Consider the following 6,148-nt stretch of genomic DNA (forward strand, 5'->3'; position numbering starts at 1 on the left):
TTACATCTGCCAGTACCTCGTCTCCTACCTTCCAAACTTTACAGAAGCTCTCCTGCGAACCTTGCAGAACTAGCACTCCTGAAAGAAAGGATATTGCGGAGACATGGCTTAGCCACAGCCTGGGGGATGTTTCCAGAATGAGATTTTCACTCTGCAGCGGAGTGTGCGCTCATATGAAACTACCTGGCAGATTAAAACTGTGTGCCCGACCGAGACTCGAACTCGGGACCTTTGCCTTTCGCGGGCAAGTGCTCTACCACTGAGCTATCGAAGCACGACTCACGACCGGTACTCACAGCTTTACATCTGCCAGTACCTCGTCTCCTTTCTTTCAGGAGTGCTAGTTCTGCAAGGTTCGCGGGAGAGCTTGTGTAAAGTTTGGAAGGTAGGAGACGAGGTACTGGCAGATGTAAAGCTGTGAGTACCGGTCGTGAGTCGTGCTTCGGTAGCTCAGTGGTAGAGCACTTGCCCGCGAAAGGCAAAGGTCCCGAGTTCGAGTCTCGGTCGGGCACACAGTTTTAATCTGCCAGGTAGTTTCAACAAACAAGTAGTTTGCTGCGTGTCCACAAATCCACCTCACAGAGTTCGTCCCCACTTGCGGAAAGTGTCCTGCGTCCGGAAAGAGGAGCAGTTGACCTCTTAACCACCGTGAACATTTACGTTCAACACCTACGCATAGATACACCCGTTACGCAAAACGTGCATGAACTTCTCTTCCGATTTACACAGAGTTGCCTGACTAGTGCACCATGCTCTCTGCACGTTATGTTGTTTTAATCGCCCACTAAAGGTGTACAAAGCTTGAAGTAAATCTGTCATCCCAACGTCGTGGCCTCCACTTTTAAGAGAAATTATGTCAGGTATTTGTATAATATCACTGGATAATTTCGATACTGTTCACCTTCAAAGGAGTGTGCGATGCTTTTAACTAATCCGTTGTACCCTCACCATGGATGATGTTTAGTAACAGCAACCTGTAAATATGTAATGGGACAATGGTGAAAATGTATTTTATAAAATAAGCTTCTCAGTGACCATGTTCTTCATTACGAGGTGCGGCTGGAAAAAAACCGGACTGATGCTGGAAAAAAACATTTATTTACAATTATTTACAATTTCATGTTATCTCCTTCAATGTACTCTCCTCCCAGGTCTCTACACCGCTCCATACGAATTTTCCACTGTTCATAGCAATGCTGCAGATCATTTTCGGTAAGTCCATACATTACTTCCGTCGCTTTTTCTTTTACTGCTTCAACAGTCTCAAATCTAGTTCCTTTCAAAGCTGACTTGACTTTAGGGAAAAGAAAAAAGTCACAGGGGGCCAAATCAGGTGAGTAGGGTGGATGATCTAAGATGGGAATGTTGTGTTTTGCCAAAAACGTCTTCACTGACAACTCACTGTGAGCTGGGGCATTGTCTTGGTGAAGGATCCATGACTTTTTTCTCCACAAATCGTTCCGTTTTCTCCGTACTCGCTCACGTAGGGTAGCCAGGACGCTAATGTAGTAATGCTGATTCACTGTTTGTCCCTCTGGTACCCAATCAATGTGCACAATCCCTTTGATGTCAAAAAAAAAAAACAATCATCATTGCCTTGAATTTCGATTTTGACATTCGTGCTTTTTTTTTTTTGTCGTGGAGAACCAGGAGTTTTCCAATGCATCGATTGGCGTTCAGTTTCGGGATCGTAAGTAAAAAACCACGATTCATCGCAAGTAATAACATTTTGTAAGAAGGTGGGATCACATTGAATGTTTTCCAGGATGTCAGAACAAATCATTCTTCGGCGTTCCTTCTGTTCAATTGTGAGACACTTTGGAACCATTTTTGAACACACTTTGTTCATGTTGAAACTTTCATGAAGAATCTGCCTAACACTTTCCTTGTCAACTCCTGTTAACTCAGACACTGCTCTGATTGTTAAACGGCGATCTTGTCGAACAAGTTTACCGATTTTTTCAATGTTTGCATCAGTTTTTGCTGGCAATGGTCTGCCAGTGCGAGTGTCATCACTGGTGTCTTCGCGGCCATCTTTATATCGTTTAAACCACTCAAACACTTGTGTTCGCGATAAACAATCATCGCCGTACACTTGTTGTAACGTTACAAACGTTTCACTTGCAGATTTTCCTAGTTTGAAACAAAATTTAATGTTAACACGCTGTTCTTTCTGTACACTCAACATTTTCCGACGCGCAGACAAAACAACTACTTAAAACAGACGCCACGGGCAGACTGAGTGCAGGAGGCAGATGAAACTCGAGCAGTAGGCGGAGCGAGAGTCACGTGACAGGCCACGCGACTTTCAGCCTTATTGCATTCGTTTTATTGTTTCACCAGTACTAGTCCGGTTTTTTTCTAGTCACACCTCGTATAAAACGTGGCCCGGAGACAAAATTTGTACAGCGTCAAAAGGGAAGAATTATCGGGAAACTGGAAGAAGAGCGAAGACGACTTGTATAGCCCAGGACGTTGTTGTTGCTCACAGCACTGTTTCACGTGCATGAGGAGCGATCCGAACCACAGGCAGTGCTGTCCGAAGGAGAGCGGGGAAGCGACCGCTATCGCCTACGACAGGGGGAGGGAGGGTCGAATGTGCAGTCTGCAAGAGGGGACCCACGGTCGACAGCGGGTGCAGTTGCGACCACAAAAAGGACTGCACGGTAAGTAGTCTTACGCCCCACAGTGACCTCATGGAGGTGATCTCATTGCCTGACAACCAGCAAGATGTGTTCCATTATTGTGAAATATCAGGTGCGCCAAGATCGCTTGTAAATCTTTTTATTGATTACAGTTTTAGACAGATCTCTGTGATCATCGAATCTTATAACTTATTAACGCAAGTTCATGATCTTTATAAACTTGTAAGTTAATGACAGCAAAACCAAACAAACAAAATGATACATGGAGATTCAATACCCAACGAGAAGAAGCTAGGTTACATTAATACCATATTTGAGAAAGGGGGTCGCAAAATTTGCTGAAACTACCGAGGAATTTGTGGTACAAACACATTAATGATAATTTTTCGAAAGTAATTAAAAACAAACTGAAAAAAAATTAGAACTCAAGAAGAACAATGTGGTTTCACGGCTGGGAGATCATGTGTAGACCATATTTTCACCCTACGACAGATTTTGGACAAACATAAGGAAAAATCAAAAAATATAGGATCAATCTTCATAGATGTAGAAAAAGTATATGACACTGTTCCAAGAAAATTACTTTGGAGAGCACTACATATGGCAAACATAAAACCTTCCTTGATTAAAATAATACAACGGATGTATAAAGCCGCGAGGGATTAGCCGAGCGGTCTAGCCGCTGCAGTCGGGGACTGTGCGGCTGACCCCGGCGGAGGTTCGAGTCCTCCCTCGGGCATGGGTGTGTGTGTGTTTGTCCTTAGGATAATTTAGGTTAAGCAGTGTGTGAGCTTAGGGACTGATGACCTTAGCAGTTAAGTCCCATAAGATTTCACACAAATTAACATTAAGATGTATAAAGATAACATTTGCCAAGTGAAAGTTGGTAATAAACATTCACAGAAATTTAGAACAAGCAAAGGCCTTTTACAGGGCTGTCCCATGTCACCATCACTATTTAAAACCTATGGATATTAACCTTGGAGCACGGTCTCGTAAATGCAATAGTATGGGATTAGAAATAAGAGATAGAGTTTACCTACATCATTTATTGTTTGCTGATAATCAAGTAGTCATAGCACAAGATGGGGAGCATGCTAACTATATGTGCAATCAACTAGCAGTAGCATACATAACTTGGGGTTTGAAGATTAACTACCAAAAAACAGAATAAGTGACTAATGATTCAGATGAGTTATACATTGAAGGAAAGAAAAGCAAAAAGATACACGCTTTCTGTTATTTGGGATTCATTTTAGAAATCGAGGGAAAATCAGAGTCAGAAATCAATAAAAGAATTAGTAGCGGATTGAAGGGTTTTGGGATGCGTAACTCAGTCTTATGGAGCAGGAATGTAACTAGCAGAACTAAAAAATTAATATACAAATCTATACTACAGAGTGAGGTTCTATGGAACGTAGACCTGGACAATTAACCTGAAGCATATTACAAAATTCCAAGCTCTAGAGATGGACCTATGGCGCAGATCGGAAAGACTCTCCAGGAAAGAGAAGATAAGGAACACCGAAGTAATAAGGAGAATGGAAATAAAAGAAAGAATATATGACGTAATGGATAGGAAGAAATTACAGTGGTACAAGCATGTACGACGAATGGAGAAAACTAGAATACCAAAATTGATACTGTAGTGGGAACCGGAGGGGAGAAGAAGAAGAGGACGACCTATGACCTCCTGGCTCCAAAATGTACAGCACACAATGAGGAGAATGGGCGCAGAGGAAGAGGACACACAAGATCGAAACACCTGGTGGAATATTTTGAAAATGTAGATTAAGAACGTTTATTCTTTTTACAGTAATTCCCGAGTAAATTATCATGTCGGAGATAACCCTCTGTAATGAGGAAAAGCTCAAAAATAATGTAAAGTCAATGGTGAAGATGATGGAGCAGGTCTGTCGAAACAGGTAATCAATAAAAAAGATTTACAAGCGATTTTGGCGTACCTCATATTTCAGAATAAAATAACAATTCATTTCGTCCCCAGCTGTTGATACTATATCAAACGTGAAACATCCACTTAGAAAAATTCATGAATTACTGTGCTAATAAACCTTTTACGTTATTTGATTTTCAAACAGCTGGGCAGAACTGAACGTACTCAGACATTTCTCTGTTTACTTATTCTGATCAACACCAAACTGACACACAATATGGCAATGACTAACAATAACCTATACCTTTCATGAATCACTTACCTCACAAAAATCTTCGTTACTCAAACTACTGCAATACAGCGAGCGCCAATACTGCCAGCTAAAAAAAAGATTCTAACTACTGAAGGCACTAACTACTGATAGGCATAGTTAGCAAATGAAAGATTTTGATAGAGAACAAACAATGTATTTACCTTAATAATACTCAAAAGTCATCATATATATGTTCATGACATCCAGCCGTACAAATTTACTCTTTCTGGCGGACACACGTCCATATCGTCCGCTCTTAAAAGTCTGCCATCTCTCTCCACACATCCACCACTGCTGGAGGGTCACTTCCAACTGCGCAACGCTACGCGCTGTTCACATCCAACTGCCCAACAATACAATAGCGAATATTCCAACAATGCCAACCAGCCACAGACTGCACACAGCACAGTCAGTGATTTTCATACAGAGCGCTACGTGGCGTTACCAACCTAAAAACCCAAACAGCCTACTTACAAACGTTTAAAACGTTGCGTTCCGTTGACACCAGCACATCGGCGTCACCGTTTGCGATGGTGACGAGAGCACAGCGACTGGACTAACGAGGAGGAGGGCCGCGTGCTCTTCTCGTTCCAGAGCAGATTTAGTCTAACTGGTGATTCTGGACGTCCTTCCGTTTAGTGAGAGGTGGTAACACGTAATCCGCCCAGGAATATTGTCGAATCTGGTCTTTGTGGTGGCCCAGGCTTTATTGTGTGGGGAGACATAACGCTGCATGGGGGCACCGACATCCAGATCGTCAATTCCAGTACACTCATCGGTCAACGTTACTGTGACACTGCTCCCCTTCTCCGTGGGGTCTTTTCAGCGGTACATTCGGCGCCGAATTCACTTTTATGAAAGCAATGTTCGACCGCGACCGCGCCTTCGAACAGCACAGGTGGTGGAGTTCATGGAACGAGAGAATATTCGGCGAACGGTCTGGTCTGCTTGATCCCCGGCTTAAATCCCACCGAACACGTGTGGAATGCGTTGCGGAGACATTTTGCAGCGCGTCCATGTGCACCATCGGCCACTCAGCAGTTGTCAACCGAGCTGGTGCAGAAGTGGAACGCCCTACCACAAGGACTCCTTACCAAACTTGTGGCCGGCAAGGGAGCGCACTGCAGAGCATGCAATGCCATCAGTGGTGATCACACACCATATTTTAAGAATCAAGTTTTTGTGTGTCCATGGTCGGCTGTGGTGGCCGAGCGTTTCTAGGCGCTACAGTCTGGAACCGCGCGACCGCTACGGTCGCAGATTCGAACCCTGTCTCGGGCATGGATCTGTGTGCTG

At 43.5% G+C, this 6,148-nt stretch overlaps 1 non-coding gene across 1 annotated transcript; it reads right to left on the reverse strand.

Annotated features, from left to right (window-relative positions):
- Window positions 1-201: 201 nt before the first annotated feature.
- Trnas-cga (transfer RNA serine (anticodon CGA)) lies at window positions 202-275 on the reverse strand. The gene has a single exon. It is a non-coding gene; the product is annotated as a tRNA-Ser (tRNA).
- Window positions 276-6,148: the final 5,873 nt, after the last annotated feature.

The sequence above is a fragment of the Schistocerca nitens genome, chromosome 6 (genome assembly GCF_023898315.1).
Source record: "Schistocerca nitens isolate TAMUIC-IGC-003100 chromosome 6, iqSchNite1.1, whole genome shotgun sequence".
Lineage (NCBI taxonomy): Eukaryota > Metazoa > Arthropoda > Insecta > Orthoptera > Acrididae > Schistocerca > Schistocerca nitens.